At 37.9% G+C, this 19,912-nt stretch overlaps 1 pseudogene; it reads right to left on the bottom strand.

Moving 5' to 3' along the window:
- Window positions 1–18,441: 18,441 nt before the first annotated feature.
- LOC119292777 lies at window positions 18,442–19,280 on the bottom strand (annotated as a pseudogene).
- Between the last annotated feature and the right edge of the window lie 632 nt (window positions 19,281–19,912).

Here is a 19,912-nt window from a genome sequence, read left to right on the forward strand (position 1 = left end):
CTTGGAGATGAAGTCGGAGATGCAACGAGGCGGCCACGAGGGTGGAGGGCGCGCCCAGGGGGTAGGACGCACCCCCTACCTCGTGGGCCCCTCATGGGTCTCCTGACCTAGTTCCTTCGCATATATAAAAACATCTAGGGGAGCCATGAAACCACTTTTTCACCGCCGCAACCTTCTGTACCCGTGAGATCCCATCTAGGGACCTTTTTCGGCGTCCTACTGGAGGGGGTTCGATCACTGAGGGCTTCTACATCAACACCATTGCCCCTCCGATGAAGCGTGAGTAGTTTACCACATACCTACGGGTCCATAGCTAGTAGCTAGATGGCTTCTTATCTCTCTTTGATTCTCAATACCATGTTCTCCTTGATGTTCATGGAGATCTATTCGATGTAATATTCTTTTGTGGTGTGTTTGCCGAGATCCGATGAATTGTAGATTTATGATCAGATTATCTATGAATATTATTTGGTTCTTCTCTGAATTCTTATATGCATGATTTGATATCTTTGCAAGCCTCTTCGAATTATCGGTTTAGTTGGCCTACTAGATTGGTTTTTATTGCAATGGGAGAAGTGCTTAGCTTTGGGTTCAATCTTGTAGTGTCCTTTCCCAGTGACAGTAGGGGCAGCAAGGCACGTATTGTATTATTGCCAGCGAGGATAAAAAGATGGGGTTTTCATCATATTGCTTGAGTTACATCCTCTACATCATGTCATCTTACTTAATGCGTTACTCCATTCTTTATGAACTTAACACTCTAGATGCATGCTGGATAGCGGTCGATGTGTGGAGTAATAGTAGTAGATGCAGAATCGTTTCGTTCTACTTGACACGGACGTGATGCCTATGTTCATGATCATTGCCTTAGATATCGTCATAACTTTGCGCTCTTCTATCAATTGCTCAGCAGTAATTTGTTCACCCACCGTAATATTTGCTATCTTGAGAGAAGCCACTAGTGAAACCTATGGCCCCCGGGTCTATTTTCGATCATATAATTTCTCTTTTACACCATACTAGTTTCCGATCTACTATTTTGCAATCTTTTACTTTCTGATCTATAAACCAAAAAATACCAAAAATATTTACTTTACCGTTTATCTATCTCTATCAGATCTCACTTTTGCAAGTAACCATGAAGGGATTGACAACCCCTTTATCGTATTGGGTGCAAGTTGTTGATTGTTTGTTCATGTATTCAGTGACTTGTGCGTTATCTCCTACTAGATTGATACCTTGGTTCTCAAACTGAGGGAAAATACTTACTCTACTTTGTTGCATCACCCTTTCCTCTTCAAGGGAAAAACCAACACAAGCTCAAGATGTAGCAGGAAGGATTTCTGGAGCCGTTGCCGGGGAGGTTTACGCCAAGTTAAGTCAAGATTTGATCTCCCATCAACTTGCCAATTTCTGGCGCCGTTGCCGGGGAGGTCTACGTAAAGTCAAGCCATACCAAGTACCCATCATAAACTCTTCTCTCTTGCATTACATTATTCTCCATTCACCTCTCGTTTTCCTCTCCCCCACTTCTAAAACGATTTTCGAAAAGATTTGCCTTTTCTTTGCCTTCTTCCCGTATGTCTTTATGTTTGTGTTTCCATGTGCCTCTATTCACTTGCATCTTTGCTTGCTAAAGATCTATTGATACAGATCCACTTAAAGTGTTCTACTTGGATCATCTTCGGTCTATATGTGCTCGTGCTGAAACCCCAACTAGTTTAGTTGAGGGAAAATCATTAGATGAGCATGCTCATTTTGTGCATCACCATTTGTCTGAAAAAGAGAGACTCTTATGGAATCAAATAAATAGTTTGTTGTGTTATGCTTGGAATCTTTGTGAAATTTATGATTTTACTTGTTGCTCTAAGAACCCTAAAAAACACCTTCCCTACCTACGCGAGTTTAATGATAATGAAATCTTATCTTCTTATGCAAAGGATGTTTATAGTTACTATGATATCAAACAAACTGAAGAATCTATTGCTTTTATGGGTACTTATGAAGTTGCTTCTGTGATTGAAAAGTATGATATTACTCTCTACAAATCTGAAAATTTTGACATACTTAAATATTGCTATGAAAACTATGCTCATAATGTCTATGTCAAAGAATTTATTGCGAGAATGGCCGTTGATTTGGAAGAAAATAATGATATGCATGAATCTATAGATAATTATGATTCCGATGATTTGATTGAAATATCCCTTGATGAATATGATGCTTGCTATTCTTGTGGCCATGATGCCAATATTTATGGAGATGAGTCAACTTTAGTTAAAAGGCGTCCCAATGATTCGGAGTTTTTAAATCTAGATGCAAAAATTGATAAAAGTAGGATTGGAGAGGCCAATACTTTAAGTAGCAATAAACCCACTCTTTTGGATTTCAAAGAATTTAATTATGATAATTGTTCTTTAATAGATTGTATTTCCTTGTTGCAATCCGTGTTAAATTCTCCTCATGCTTATAATCAAAACAAAGCTTTTACTAAACATATCATTGATGATATGATGCAATCTTTTGAAGAAAAGCTTGAATTAGAAGTTTCTATCCCTAGAAAACTTTATGATGAGTGGGAACCTACTATTAAGATTAAGATTAAAGATTATGAATGCTATGCTTTGTGTGATTTGGATGCTAGTGTTTCCACGATTCCAAAAACTTTGTGTGACGTGTTAGGTTTCCGTGAATTTGATGATTGTTCTTTAAATTTACATCTTGCGGATTCCACTGTTAAGAAACCTATGGGAAGGATTAATGATGTTCTTATTGTTTCAAATAGGAATTATGTGCCCGTATATTTCATTGTTCTTGATATAGATTGCAATTCTACTTGTCCTATTATTCTTGGTAGACCTTTCCTTAGAACGATTGGTGCAATTATTGACATGAAAGAAGAAAACATTAGATTCCAATTTCCATTAAGGAAAGGCATGGAACACTTTCCTAGGAAGAAAATTAAATTGCCATATGAATCTATTATGAGAGCCACTTATGGATTGCATACCAAAGATGACAATACCTAGATCTATTCACGTTTTTATGCCTAGCTAAGGGTGTTAAACGATAGCGCTTGTTGGGAGGCAACCCAATTTTATTTTTGTTCTTTGCTTTTTATTCCTGTTTAGTAATAAATAATTCATATAGCCTCTGGTTAGATGTGGTTTTATATTTTAGTTAGTTTTTGTGCCAAGTTAAACCTTTAGGATAGCTTACGGTGATAGTTGTGTTGATCCTGCTGAAAATCAGAAACTTTTGCACCCAGTAAATTAGTTTTGATAATTCACAGAAACGTGATTTTGATATGGTTCTTTCTGCTCTGTATTGGCACACAAATGTCTCATGTTTTTCTAATTTTCCAGGATTTTTGAAGTTACAGAAGTAGTCGAGAGTTACAGATTACTACAGATTGTTCTGTTTTTGACAGATTCTGTTTTTCGCATGTTGTTTGCGTATTTTGATGAATCTATGGGTAGTATCGGGGGTATGAACCATGGAAAAGTTGTAATACAGTAGATATTACACCAATATAGATAAATAATGAGTTTTCAACAGTACCTTAAAGTGGTGATTTGTCTTCTTATACTAATGGAGCTCATGAGATTTTCTGTTGAGTTTTGTGTTGTGAAGTTTTCAAGTTTTGGGTAAGGATTTGATGGACTATGGGATAAGGAGTGGCAAGATCCTAAGATTGGGGATGCCCAAGTCACCCCAAGATAATATTCAAGGACAACCAAAAGCCTAAGCTTGGGGATGCCCCGGAAGGCACCCCCTCTTTCGTCTTCGTCTATCGGTAACTTTACTTGAGGCTATTTTTTTATTCACCACATGATATGTGTTTTGCTTGGAGTGTCTTGTATGATTTGAGTCTTTGATTTTTCGTTTACCACAATCATCCTTGCTGTACACACCTTTTGGGAGAGACACACATGAATCGTGATTTATTAGAATACTCTATGTGCTTCACTTATATCTGTTGAGCTAGGCAATATTTCTCTAGTACTTCACTTATACCTTTTTAGAGCACAGCGGTGGCTTTATTTTATAGAAATTTATGAACTCTCATGCTTAACTTATATTATTTTGAGAGGTCTTTTAGAACAGCATGGTAATTTGCTTTGGTTATAAAATTAGTCCTAATATGATGGGCATCCAAGAGGGGTATAATAAAAACTTTCATATAAAGTGCATTGAATACTATGAGAAGTTTGATTCTTTATGATTGTTTTGAGATATGAAGATGGTGATATTAGAGTCATGCTAGTGGAGTAATTGTGAATTTTAGAAATACTTGTGTTGAGGTTTGTGAGTCCCGTAGCATGAACGTATGGTGAACCGTTGTGTAACAAAAATTTGGAGTATGAGGTATTCATTGATTGTCTTCCTTATGAGTGGCGGTCGGGGACGAGCGATGGTCTTTTCCTACCAATCTATCCCCATAGGAGCATGTGCGTAGTACTTCATTTTGATAACTAATAGATTTTTGCAATAAGTATGTGAGTTCTTTTTGACTAATGTTGAGTCCATGGATTATACACACTCTCACCCTTCCACCGTTGCTAGCCTCTCTAGTACTACGCAACTTTCGCCAGTACCATACACCCACCATATACCTTCCTGAAAACAGCCACCATACCTACCTATTATGGCATTTCCATAGCCATTCCGAGATATATTGCCATGCAACTTTCCACCGTTCCATTTATTATGACACGCTTCATCATTGTCATATTGCTTTGCATGATCATGTAGTTGACATCGTATTTGTGGCAAAGCCACCTTTCATAATTCTTTCATACATGTCACTCTTGATTCATTGCACATCCCGGAACAGCGCCAGAGGCATTCACATAGAGTCATATTTTGTTCTAAGCATTGAGTTGTAATTTTTCAAGTTGTAAGTAAATAGAAGTGTGATGATCATAATTATTAGAGCATTGTACCATGTGAGGGGGAAAAAGAGGCCAAAGAAGCCAAAATAAAAAAATGAGAGAAAAAGAGAGAAGGGGCAATGTTACTATCCTTTTTTCACACTTGTCCTTCAAAGTAGCACCATGATCTTCATGATAGAGAGTCTCTTATTTTGTCACTTTCATATACTAGTGGGAATTTTTCATTATAGAACTTGGCTTGTATATTCCAACGATGGGCTTCCTCAAATGCCCTAGGTCTTCATGAGCAAGCAAGTTGGATGCACACCCACTTAATTTCTTTTTCTGAGCTTTCATGCACTTATAGCTCAAGTGCATCTGTTGCATGGCAATCCCTACTCACTCACATTTATATATATTGATGGGCATCTCCATAGACCGTTGATACGCCTAGTTGATGTGACACTACCTCCCTCTTTTTTTTCTCCACAACCACCATTCTATTCCACCCATAGTGCTATGTCCATGGCTCACGCTCATGTATTGCGTGAAAGTTGAAAAGGTTTGAGAACATCAAAGTATAAAACAATTGCTTGGCTTGTCATCGGGGTTGTGCATGATTTGAGTATTTTGTGTGACGAAGATGGAGCATAACCAGACTATATGATTTTGTAGGGATAAGCTTTCTCTGGCCATGTTATTTTGAGAAGACATAATTGCCTTGTTAGTATGCTAGAAATGTTATTGTTTTTATGTCAATATTAAACTTTTGTTTTGACTCTTTCGCATCTGAACATTCATGCCACAATAAAGAGAATTACATGGATAAATATGTTAGGTAGCATTCCACATCAAAAATTCTATTTTTATCATTTACCTACTCGAGGACGAGCAGGAATTAAGCTTGGGGATGCTTGATACGTCTCCAACGTATCTATAATTTTTGATTGTTCCATGCTATTATATTATCTGTTTTGGATGTTTTACATGCATTAATATGCTATTTTATATTATTTTTGGGACTAACGTATTAACCGAGAGCCCTGTGCCAGTTTCTGTTTTTTGCTTGTTTTAGAGTTTCGCAGAAAAGGAATACCAAACGGAGTCCAAACGGAATGAAACTTTCGCGATGATCTTTCTTGGACCAGAAGCAAACCAGAAGACTTGGAGATGAAGTCAGAGATGCAACGAGGCAGCCATGAGGGTGGAGGGGGCGCCCGGGGCGTAGGGCACTCCCTCCTGCCTCATGGGCCCCTCGTGGGTCTCCTGACCTAGTTCCTTCGCCTGGATATGTTTTGTGAGTAGTTACTTTTGCTCTTGAGGACATGGGAGAAGTCTTCTCGTAAGTAATCATGTGAATTTGATATTCGTTCGATATTTTGATGATATGTATGTTGTGATTCCCTTAGTGGTGTTATGTGAACGTTGACTACATGACTCTTCACCATCTTTGGGCCTAAGGGAATGCATTGTGGAGTAGTTATTAGATGATGGGTTGCTAGAGTGACAGAAGCTTAAACCCTAGTTTATGCGCTATTCCATCAGGGACTAATTTGGATCCATCTGTTTAATGCTATGGTTAGATGTTATATTAATTCTTCTTTCGTAGTTACAGATGCTTGCGAGAGGGGTTAATCATAAGTGGGAGGCTTGTTCAAGTAAGAACAGCACACAAGCACCGGTCCACCCACATATCATATTATCAAAGTAGCGAATGCGAATCAAACTAACATGATGAAAGTGACTAGATGAAATTCCCGTGTGTCCTCAAGAACTCTTTGCTTATTATAAGAGACCGTTTTGGCCTGTCCTTTGCTACAAAAAGGATTGGGCTACCTTGATGCACTTTTGTTACCGATTACTTGCTCGTTACAAATTATCTTGCTATCAAACTTCTGTTACCGACAGTTTTAGTGGTTGTAGAAAATATCTTGCTAAAAACCGCTTGTCGTTTCCTTCTGCTCCTTGTTGGGGCTGACACTCTTACTTATCGAAAGGACTATGATTGATCACCTATACTTGTGGGTCATCAACTCACTATATGAAAAACATGGTGCTACTTTGAAGCCCAAGTGTGGAAAAGGATAGTAGCATCACCCGTTCTCTGTTTCTCTCTTTTTTGTGGGCTCTTTTGGGCCTCTCATTTTTTCGTCTGGTTTCTCATCCCGACTTGTGGGCGAATAATAGTCTCCATCATCTTTTCCTCGCTTGGACAATGCTCTAATAATGATGATCATCACACTTTTATTTACTTACAATTCGATATCACAACTCGATAAAACTGAAACATATGACTCTTTATGAATGCATCTGGCAATGTACCAGGATGTGCAATGATCTAGCATAAAATGTATAAAACATGATGAACGATGGCTGGGCCACAAATACTATGTTAGTTATATGATCATGCAAAGCAATATGACAATGAATGTGTATGTCATAAAAAGGGACGGTGGAAGTTGCATGACAATATATCTCGGAATGGCTATGGAAATGCCATAATAGGTAGGTATGGTGGTTGCTTTGAGGAAGATATAATGAGGCTTATGTGTGATAGAGAGTATCATATCAAGGGGTTTGGATGCACCGGCAAAGTTTGCTCCAACTCTCGACGTGAGAAAGGGCAATGCATGGTACTGAAGATTCTAGCAAATTGCGGAAAGGTAAGAGTGCGTATAATCCATGGACTCACATTAGTCGTAAAGAGCTCACATACTCTTTGTAAAAGTTTATTAGCCCTCGAAGCAAAGTACTAATATGCATGCCACTAGGGGGATAGATTGGTAGGAAAAGACCATCGCTTGTCCCCGACCACCACTCATAAGGAAGACAATCAATAATAAATCATGCTCCAACTTCATCGCATAACTAGAGACCACATGTGCATGCTTCGGGAATCACAAAACTTAACACCAATATTATTACTAAACCACTATCATTAACTAGTACCTCCCACATATCACCATCTTAATATCGCAAAACTATTGCAAGGAATCGAACATATCATATTCAGTGATCAACATGAAAGTTCTTATTATATCCCTCTTGAATACCTACCATATTAGGACTAATTTTATAACACGTGCATATTGCCGTTAATATTTATTAAACTCTAAAAAGATTTAAGTGAAACATGAGAGTGCAACTATTTCTTTAAAATAAAACCACTGATGTGCTCTAAAAGATATAAGTGAAGCACTATAGCAACTGCCTAGTTGAGAAGATATAAGTGAAGCACATTGAGTATTTTAACAAATCACGTATAAATGTGTGTCCCTCTCAAAAGGTGTGTCTAGCAAAAGATGATTGTGGCAAACTAAAAGGAAAACAAAGCAAAAACTACTATGGCACAAGACTCTCCAAGTAAAACTCATATCATGTGATGAATAAAAATATAGCTCCAAGTAATATACCGATGGTTTGTAGATGAAAGAGGGGATGCCTTCCTGGGCATCCCCAAGCTTAGATGCTTGGGTCTTCCTTGAATATTGCCTTAGAGTGTATTGGGCATCCCCAAGCTTAGGGTCTTGCCGCTCCTTATTCCTTCATCCATCGTGATCTTACCCAAAACTCGAAAACTTTAGCACACAAAACTCAATAGAAACCTCGTGAGATCCATTAGTATATCAAGCAAATCATAAACTTTAGGCAATGTTATGAACCCATTCATATTTTATTATTGCATAATACCTACTGCATTCCAACTTCTCCATGACTACCCCCGATATAATCCACAGAATCATCAAAACAAGCAAACTATGCAACGAAAATAGAATCCGTCTAAAATAGAGCAGCTTGTAATGATCTGAATAACGAACATACTTTTGGAACTCCAAAAATTCTGAAAAAAGGAAAGCATGGAAAATTTGTATATTTATCATGTGCAAAAAAATAGATCAAAATCATGTTCCAGTGACTTCTAAAAATTCCTGGACTGGGCACAAAAGTTTTTGTTTTTTTTCACAAAATCAAGTCAACTATCAACCTAATCATCCCAGAGGCTTTACTTGGCACAAACACTAATTAATACATAAAAACACAATCATAACGGTAACATAATTGTTTCCGCAAACAAAAAACAAAAAACAAAAAGGAAAAAAGATAACTACTGGGTTGCCTCCCAACAAGCACTATTGTTTTACGCCCCTAACTAGGCGTAAGGCAATGTTTCAAGTGTTGTCATCCTTCATGCCTAAATCCTTTTTAATCAATTATTAAAAATATTCTCTCATTAATTCCCTATTCTCATGTTCTACTTTTCTAGTAGGAGAACTTAAATAGTTGAAAGGACTTTACTTGGTAATTTTAACATTCATAACTTCAAACTCTGAAGCATCACCGTAAAGATCCTCATATAAACACGTATATCATCATCAATAGGATCCCTAGCCATGCTTTCAAACCACTCTTTGCTAAATTCTTCACCAATCCCTTAGTAATCCATTCAAATTTATCACAAGTGATGTGGTATAAGGTTTTAATTAATTCATCATAAGTGACTCTCTTTCTAATATTTTCTCCATAAGCGAAATAGTCATTAGATTCCAACCTACCTATGGTTTCTTTATCATGAAGAGAGAGAAGAAGCCATCTAGCTACTAGCTATGGACCCATAGGTCTGTGGTAAATTACGCATGCATCATCTATAGGGCAACAAGGTTGATGTGGAAGCCATCCGTGCTCGATTCCCCCTCCTGCAGAGTACCAAAAAAGGCCTTCAGATGGGATCGTGGAAGAACAGAGACTTGCGGCGGCGAAAAATATATTCCGGGTGGCTCTCTATTGGTTTCCCAATATTTGAGAATTTATAGAAGTGGAATCTTTGAGGGGCCCACAAGGCAATAGGGTGCGCCCCCTTGGGCGCACCGGGTTGCCTTGTTGTCTCCTCGTACATCCTCTGGTCTCCTCCCGAAGCTTCCAGGGTTTCTTATGTCCATAAAAATTGTCAAAAAGTTTCGTAACATTTGGACTCCGCTTGGTGTTGATTTTCTGGAAAACTAAAAACAAGCAGAAAACAACAACTGACACTGGGCACTTGGTTAATAGGTTAGTCCTCAAAAAGGTATAAAATAGCATACAAATGCATATAAAACATTCAAGACTCCATAGATACGGTTTGACAATTGAAATATCGCTATTATAGTATCAATCTTGAATGTTTTATATGCATTTGTCAAATGGTTAATAGGTTAGTCTTCAACGTATCAATAATTTTTTATATTGCCATAAATATTTTCACAAACCATAACTAGAGAGCAGAAAGTATTTTACTCTAAATTTAACAAAATATTTGGTGAAGGGAAAAACATCTCGAAGAGCGGAGGAAGGCATCATTTAAGGGTCTCTTTCATTTGCATGATTTAAAAAAATGTGGGATTTAGAAAAACATGAAAATTAGAAAAACATAGGATTGAAATGTCATACTCACCTGAATTTACATGATTTTGAGTTGTTTGATTGCATCATATAGGAAAAATGAAAGTTTTTTTTTAAAAATCTTATGAGAATATAATACAAAAAAGTCCTTAAGAAAAACCTCAAGTAGGTTTCAATCCAATGAATCAAACAACCAACAAAGAAATAATTGGTAAGGATTCTAACCCTCGCAAATTCCTATGAAAATCTTTTGATTTAAAGGAGCCCACGCGACGATAAGATATGTTTTCTTGGACAAAGAAAGTTTTCCGCAACAAAGAAACTCAAGCAAAGTTATGCGTGGAGAGAAGGCTTGGATCACCGATCAGTGATCACAGCACGAAGATGCCTTCGCTGATGGCTTCCTTTGGCGTTTAGGAGATGAGCTGTCTTTCGTTTTGTTGCCACGCGCAGGAGCATTCATCAGCAGCTGGCTTTGGCCATTTGCTCGGATCCAGCCGCGAGACGCGGGGGATCCAGGGGAGATCGACTGGCCGGGGGAGCAGCGAGAGGCCAAGCGCCGTGCTCTCAGGTGCTTCGGCATTTTTCTCTTCTTTTTATTTTGTTCGGGTATACCAGTCGGTGGTTCAGTCTCTGGCTGTTCTGTAAAAAAAGCGAGTAAGTTTTACGCAGCAATAACTACACCTATTTTCCCCGAAGCATCGCAAGACTACATTTCTGACCGATGTTTTCCGTGTAAGCACGGTGAATTCATAATCCTTTTCCTAACGCGGTCGAGTTGACTAGTGAGTAGTATGGCATGTTTCGAGCATGTCTCCGGGCCACTGCATCGCGTGGTGGTCACATGTCAGACCACATGTCCTCTTCCAGAAAATGTCGTCACCCCCACGTTGATGCATGCACCACCTTCTAGCACGCCACGCTATCATGCATGCGTAGATGGAGTCAAAATCGTTTTGTCCTATGTTCTTCGTTTTGAATGTCTCAGGCTCGAAACAGGCACGGTATCCTAGGCAAAGCCGACCACTCTGGCATGCACGGTTTGCCATGTTCTGGGGCAGCGGGGCTGGTCCAATCTTGCTTGCGCGTCTCCATGCGCACTGGGGGTGCTTATGCGTCGCTTTTTTTTTTTGAGAAACTATTTTTTTTAGAAACGCCTGTGCGTCGCTATAGCGAGGTGGAAGGCAGCCTCGCTTTAGGGAGCCGGTGCTGGGTCGGCCCAGTAGAAATGTGGCTTTATCAAGCGGATGTAGCGCTAATTTCATTTTTTATATTTTAAATGGACAGATCTTTTAGTCGCAAAAAATGCTTTACATATTAAATTCAGATTTAAAATTAAACGAAGAATTTGAAAAAAAAGTTAACACAGTATAAAGGAAATGTTAGCATAGCTAAAAAATGTTGATAGCATTCCGAAAAAATGTTCATGAAAATAAAAAATGTTCCCGCGTTTCAAAAAATTGTACGTGATGTTTTATTGAAAAACATGTAAAGAATGTAGAAAAATGTTTACGTAATATAAAATAAGTTTTTTCAACCCATAAAAAATGTATGCAACGTTGGAAAAATATTCTTGCATTTCATATAATGTCTGTTGAATTTTAGAAGATGTTCATACAAAGTTAAAAAACGTGTTCTCATTTGAAAAAACTAATACCATAAATAAATGTTCAACATGTATTTGGACAAATGTTAATCATGTATTGAAAAGTGTTCAAAATATATATTAAAAAAATGTACAACATGTATTTTGAAAATGTTCAACATGTATCAAAACATATTCCACGTGTACACTAAAAATGTATATTTTACACTGAAGATAACAAACAAAATTTACAAAATGTAAACAAATGTCCGTGCAGTTTGAAAAAAGTTTATTACCATACTACAATGTTCAACATGTATTAAAAATGTGTTGGTCAGGTATTCAAATAAATGTTCAAAACATGTATTAAAAAGAAAAGTGTACATCATGTATCTGAAAATGTTCAATGTGTATAATAAAATGTTTCATGCGGACACTAAAAATATATATTATGTACTGAAAAGATTTCATACCATAGGAAGTGTTCAACGTGTATTTGGAATTTTTTTGGACGATGTATTCTAAAAGTGTTCAAAACATGTGTTAAATAAAAAAATGTACATTTTATATTTGAAAATTGTTCAACATGTATCAAAACAAATGTCTCATGTGTTCACTAAAAATGTATATTGTGCACTTTAAAAAGTATAAATGTGCTAATAAAAAAACACGTAAAAATCGACAAAGAAACGAAGTAAACCAATAAAGACCAAACAGGAAAACGAAGAACCAAACAAGAAAAGAAGAGAAAACAAATGCTGAAGAATGAAAGCAGTGAAACCAGAGAAAGAAACAAAGAAAAATTAACAAAAACCAAGAAAAGAAACAACGAATACAAAAGGAAAACCGGGGAAAACCAATAAAGAAACAAATAAAAACAGAGAAAAAAAGAAGGAATGATACAATGAAATTAAGAAAACCTGTGACAAAATACAGAAAAACAGACAACCAAAGAAAACCGATGAAGAAATAGAAAAAACCAAGAAAAAAGAAAAAAAGAAAGAAAAAGAGATCAAACCAGTACGTCGATCGAGCAACTGAGTGATTGACTTGGGCTATTGGGTTGGGCCATATGCGCTCGCTTCAGGAGAGACGGATGCTATAGTCGCTATATAGCGAGATATGGCATTTCCTAGTTGGCTCTGCAGGCGCACGTTACAGTGCAATTTTGCAAACGGGCGCCTGCACCAGTACAAACTGGGCCGGCCCATTCTAACTTTTTCCTCCCTGTTCTTCTTTGGGTTTCAAGAGCCCAGCTCTAGCCACCAGGCTATCCACCCGCGTGTGTAAAGGTAGTTCAATTTTCATTATTTATTTCGTTCTTCAACTCGGTTTATTCTTTTTCTTTTTCTCACCTTTTTGTTTTCCTTATTTTGTGGTCTTATTTAATTCATGCACTTTTCGTTAAATTTGTGATTTTTTTTCAAAATCGATGAACTTTTTTTAAATTGTTGAACTTTTTTTAATTCAACGAACTTTTTTGAAATTTGACAAACTTTTTTGGAAACTTTTTCAAATTCTATGAAGTTTTTTCAAATTTGATGAATTTTTTTTAAAATCGATGAACTTTTTTGGAAACTTGATGAACAATTTTTTAAAATTCTATGAACTTTTGTCAAATTCGATGAACGTTATTTTCAATTTGATGATTTTTTTTGAATTTGATGCACTTTTTTTCAAATTTGATGAACTTTTCTCAAATTCTATGAATGTTTTCTAATTCGATGAACTTGTTTTGAAATTTGATGAACTTTTTCAATTTTAGTGATTTTTTTTTCGAATTTATGAACATTTTCCAAATCCGATGAACTTTTTAAAAATGGATTAACTTTTTTTCAAATTCAATGAACGTTCAAATTTGCTGAACTTTTTATCAAAATTGATGAACCTTTCTCAAATTCGATGAACATTTTTCAAATTTGATTATTTTTCTTTTCAAAATCTTTGAACTATTTTCAAATTTGATGAACTGTTTTGCAAAATCGATGAACTTTTTTTTGAAAAAAAAATCAGCTTTGTGAACTTTTCTTAGAAAATGAAGAACTTTTTTTAAAATCATGATCGTTTTTTCAAATAATTCAAAAAAAACTGGTGCAATAGATTTCTGCAATTAAATAGCCATGCGGCCATGTCATTAAGTGGTTGCCTCTGTTACTAATCACAGATGGCAAATAGCTTGTTTGGGTGGTGGCACCTGTATGCGAACTTGACGTGGTGAGTTCGAAACCTGTATATAGCATTTTTTTGTGCATTTTTTTAGACAATTTTGCGTTTTCTTTTGCGAGCTTTTGCGTTCGCCCTTCTTCGCCTTTCATGGGCCAGCCCAGCACGGGGGCACTGCAGGCGCCAGGAGCGTGTGAACAGGCGCCTGCAGCGCCGAGACCTCCTCGATGGAAAATCCTACTTGCCGCTCATTGCAGCAAGCTGTCGTCCTTTCGCACAGGACGAGGTGCGAGCGAGCGACTGAGTGGGCCGGCCCGTTTTAGCGTTTTAGTAGACACCGGCTTTTGGTAACCTTCTATCATGTTTTCAACCGGGTTTTTTCCGGTTTGGGGAACCTTCTGGAAGGTTCCTGAACCAGCCTTTTCTTTTTTCAGTTTCTTTTTTGTTTTCGTTTTTTTTCTATTTCTCTTCTTTTTCTATTTCACTTTCTTTCTTTTTTCTTTTTTGTTTTCCTTTTTTATTTTCAAGTTCATTTTCATTTTTTGTTTTGAATTTCAAAAATGTTCGTGTTTTGCAGATTTTTTTCACAAATATAAAAAATGTTTTTATTTTTCCAAAAAATCACAATTTTAAAAAATGTTCCTAATTTCAAAAAATTTGTTCCGAATTTGCAACAAATGTTCCCGTTTTTCAAATTTTGTTCACAAATTGAAAAAATGTTCATTGTTTTAAAATTTTGTTCAGAATTTAAAAAATGTTCGAATTTTAGAACTAAAAAATATTCACGTTTCAAAATTGTTTGTAATTTCAGAAAATGTTCCTTTTTCCAAATTCTTTCAGAAATTTAAAAATTGTTCCATTTTCAAAAAATGTTTGGGAATTTTCAAAAAATGTTCCCAATTTTAAAAAGTTCGGAATTTCAGAAAATGTTTGCGTTTTTGAAAAAAATTATGGTTTAAAAATTTGTTCAAAAATTTGAAAAAATATCATTATTTAAAAATTTGTTCGTAATTTCATAATTTGTTAAAAACTTCAAAAATGGTTCAAAATATGATATGCAGTTTTATTTTTTTTGTTCGCATATGCGAAAAAAATGTTCATCTCTACGATTTTTTTTCAGATATTCAAAAAATTGTTCATACTTTTTCAAAATATACACTTTTCTGTAAAAAAATGTGCACTGTTTTTAAGATGTTCACTAGAGTAACTAATTCCGTTTCGATACACTAGACAGGTTCGTTTGGACAGTCGTACTAGGTTATTTTAGGTGCGCGATGCTGTTCTACAACGAATGCTTTCCAGTTGGACTGGTTGGGAGTGCGCATTTGCAAACAGGAGGTTGCTGGTTTGATACCTTCCATCGCGCTAGCCACTCTTTTTTGCTTTCTTTTCCTTCCAGCGGTAGAGCTCTATGGGCCGTCCCAGTCAGGCTGCTTCCTTGTGCGTCGGGACGACGATTGGACGCAAAGAGCGTCCTATAGGAGCTCCCCTCCTCGATGGCGCCTTTTGCGCCGGTTTGTAGTTGTGGCGCCTACTACGTTTTGTTGTGGGTTGTCTCTAGGAAGCCCAATAAGACTTCGTTACTGTTTCCAGCGTTCGATCGTTACTCAGATCATACTAGTTTCTATGCCGTTCCTCAGGAAAAAAAATTGTTCTGCTACAGAAAGAAAAACTGTTTCTAACACAGGTTCGTACAGTTCTAGATTGATGCTAAGAATTATGCAAGTAGTACTAATAAAGACAAATTCTTTTTTCTGTAAACTCTGTAAATTGGTGCGAAGAATTATACAAGTAAACCGGTCCTCGGGAAACACACAATTGGAAAAAAGGCATTATAGGGAACCAAATACCAAATACGAATTAGGTGAACCAAAATTTGAGTTGTGTGCATTAGAAATGAATCTGGTGAACTAAAATAGAATTAGATGAAAAATAAATTAATTAGGTGATCAAATTTTGAACTGGATGAACTAGAATTGAATTAGGTGAAGTAATTTGGATTAGGTGAAAACAATTGTGTGAACTAAATTTGAATTGGGTGAACAAATTTTGAATTGTGAGTTCTAGAATCGAATTAGCTGAACTAAATTTGAATTAGGTGAACAAATTTCAAACTTTATGAACTAAAATAGAATTAGGTGAACAAATTTTGAAATGCGTGAACTAGAATTACATTAGGTGAACTAATATTTGTTTTTTCAACTAAAATAGAATTAGATGAAGATATTTTGAGTTGGGTGAACAAATTTTGAAATTTGAGAACTAGAATTAAATTAGGTGACCAATTTCTTTTGTGAACTAAACTTGATATATGTGAATTAATTTTGGATTGGATAAACAAACTGAACTTTATTAACTAAATTTAAATTATGTGGTCAAATTTTGAATTGAGTGAGCTAAATTTGAATTGGGCAAAAAATATAGTTCATCAATTTTGTAAAACAAAAATCATCATCAATTTTTTTTAAAAAAGGTCACAAAATCTGGAAAAAAAATTCATTGATTTTCAAAAAGTTTCACAAAATCTGAAAAAAGTTCATCAATTTTGAGAAAAAAAATTGTCAACTTCCAAAAAAGTTCGTAGGTTTTCAAAAAAAATCACAAAATCTGAACAAAGTTCATCGATTTTGAAAAAACATCAGCAATTTCTGAAAAAAGTTCACATTTAGAAAAAAGTTGAACAATATTGGGAAAAAGTTCACAAATTTAAAAAATTTCATCCAATTTAAAAAAAGTTCATCGAATTTGAAAGAGGTCATTGAATTTGAAATCCATAGAATTTGAAAATAAGTATATTGAATTATAAAAAAGTTCATCAAAATTGGGAAAGAAATCATCTAATTTTAAAAAAGTTCATCAATTCTGAAAAAACTTCATAAATTTAGGAAAAAGGTTAACAAATTCTACGAAACCGTGCATGGGAAAAATAAAAAATGAGAAAAAAAAAGGAATTAACGGAATTGAAAAAGAAATAAGAAAAGGAAATCAAAGTAGTTTCACACTAGCGGCACGATGTCCTGGTGGCTATCGCTGAGCTTTCATAACGAAAGGGAAGCGGGTTCGAACCCTGTGTCTCACATTTTTGCTGTTTCCTAAACAGGAAATAGAGAAGGTAATGGGCTGGCCCAGTAACGCGGCGGGAGGAGATGGGGGGTATACGCCCGATTGCTGGATGCACTGTATCGAGCGCAAAGGGCGCCAAATAGGATTTCGCCCGTATAGGAGCTCGTGGATCCTATCTGGCGCTTAGAGCGCCGAATATAGTGCATTTTCCTAGTTAGCGCACACACCCTCAATCGTTTCGTTTGTTAACTGGCCCACCGGTCTAAGCTTAGCGTGCGATTTGGTCCCGTCGGTAGCTTAGTGTGTGATCATGGAAAGCATCTAGAAGCTCCAAGCTGATTTTAGCAAGTTTCTCAAAGCTTTCGGTCCTTTTTTTGTTTTTTTTTTCGCTTTACGCGGGTTTGTCTTTGTTTTTTTGTTTTTCCTTACTTAGTTTTTCTGTTTCTTATTTTTTTTAATTTCTTAATTTTCCATAAAAAATGTGAACTTAAATTTTTCAAATTCGATAACATTTATTTACATGTGTTAAACTTTTTTTCATACCCATGAAACTTTTCCAAATTCACGAGTTTTTTGTTCAAATTTGCAATTATTTTTCAAAATCCATGAACTTTTCGCGAATTTATGAACTTCTTTGTCAAAATAGTGAACATTTTTCAAATTGACAAACTTTTTTCAGATGCGCAAATTTTGTCTAATTAATTATGTTTTCAAATCCACAAACTTTATTCAAATACACAATCTTTTTTTAAATTCATGAACTTTTTTTTAAATCTGCAAAAGTTTCTCAAATCCAGTAACCTTTTTCATATGCATTTTTTTCGAATTCATGAATTCTTTCATATGATCGAACATTTTTTAAATCCATGAACTTTTTTGAAATTCGTGAACCTCTTATCAGATCCGTAAATAATTTTCAAATCCATGAATGATTTCAGTGCCCGAACTTTTTTCAAGTCCATGAGCATTTTTCAAGTCTACATATTGTTTTCATATGCGGCTACAGTTTTTTGTGTGCTAGATAGGAGATGAGCTAAAAAATGGAGGAAGGCCAAGTGAGCAGTTCGAAGTGACCGAGTGAGCGCATCTGAGAGAGCAGTTTCGAAGCGACCGAGCGAGTGCTGGGCGAGCAAGCAAGCTAGCTCAGTGGGCCGCGGCACACAGAGACTCCCCACGAGCGTTGTTTCTCCAATCAGCGATATAAGCACCGATTAGGAGTTCTCCAAAGAGGAAAGTATCGTCCTCTCCCCCACCGAAATCCTCCCTAATGGATCAATTCCTCCTCAACTCTAATACCAGACCTATCAGCCCTTCAAATTTCTAAACCGGATCAATTCCCCCCCTAAGGGGGCTTCAGACTTGATTTTGAGTGGTTTTGACCTATACCGTGCATTTCTCTGGGCTGACCGTGCACTTCGCGTCATAATAGTTGGGTGGAGATGACCGCTTCAGTGCACCCAGCTCGCCTCTATGGCCATGACGCTCGCCGCTAGTCGTCTAATTGGTCTCGACCAGGCTGCCGCTAAAGTACTGCCGCTTGATGCTCCCCAAGAAGCCGTCACCGTCGTGCTGCTGCTTAGGTCCGACCGACCGCATGGGAACCGCTACGTGTGCCTCGCACCACCCGGACCGGCGTCCCGCTTGGTCGCCGCAGGAGATGAGCTACATCAGCACCACTGATGTGCGCATCCGGCCGCCCGTGATCATGCTCTGCCGTGTCAGGCCTGCATCCCTTCCTCTTGATGAGCGGCGACGATTTTTGAGGCGGTGGCCACGCGAGCGTCTCCAGCATGTCGGTGCAGCTCGGCGACGACGGCGGTGAGATCTAGTCGGCTCCGAGCTCTGTCGTAGGCTGTTGTGGCAGAGACGGCTCGGGGCCCCGGTGCCGGCCGTGTCCACCCCGATGTCGTTGTGCGCGGCGGCCACCCGGTACTGGCTAAGGTCAAAGGAGCTCCAGCTCTTGGGCCAGCCGTGGGCCCTGCTAATGGTATTGTGGGCATCTTCTTCTCGTTCTCGGCCTGGCAGCTGGAGGTGGAGGAAGACGAGGATGAGCCGGCAAAGGCATCATGCAGGTAGGCTAGCACGGGGAGGAAGCAGAGCAGCTAGGAGCCCTTGAGCACGTTGGCACCGCTGGCAGGGTGCAAGGGGTCATCGACGGTGAGGTCGTGCCAGATGTAGCCGGTTTTTTAACTCCACTTGGAGGACCTATTGGGAAACATTGCATGGAAAACAAAAAAAATTCTACACACAAGCAAGATCTATCCATGGAGATGCATAGCAACGAAGGGGGAGAGTGTGTCTACGTACCCTCGTAGACCGTAAGCGGAAGCGTTTAACAACGCGGTTGATGTAGTCGAACTTCTTCGCGCTCCAACCAATCAAGTATCGAACATACGACACCTCCGCATTCCGCACACGTTCAGCTCGGTGACGTCCTCCGCCTTCTTGGTCCAGCAAGACGGCGAGGTAGTAGATGATTTCCGACAGCACGACGGCATGGTGACGGTGATGGTGAAGTGATCCCCGCAGGGCTTCGCCTAAGCACTACAAAAAATATGACCGAGGGTGTAAACGGTGGAGGGGGCACCCCACATGGCTAAACAATTGTCTGGTATGTGCTAGGGGCGCCCCCTCCCACATATATATAGGTGGGAGGGAGGAGCAGCCAAAAGAGGCACCCAAGTAGGAGGAATCCTACTTGGGGTCCCTCCCAAGCCGCCCCCCTTTCCTTGTTTGGAGTGCGAGGAAATGTAGGGGAGGATGGCGCCCCCCTTTCCTTTCTCCCATGAGAGGGAAAGACAGGAGGGGCTAGCCCTCCCCCTTTTCCTTCCCTAGGACTGGCCAAACAAGG

Source organism: Triticum dicoccoides, chromosome 4B (genome assembly GCF_002162155.2).
Source record: "Triticum dicoccoides isolate Atlit2015 ecotype Zavitan chromosome 4B, WEW_v2.0, whole genome shotgun sequence".
NCBI lineage: Eukaryota > Viridiplantae > Streptophyta > Magnoliopsida > Poales > Poaceae > Triticum > Triticum dicoccoides.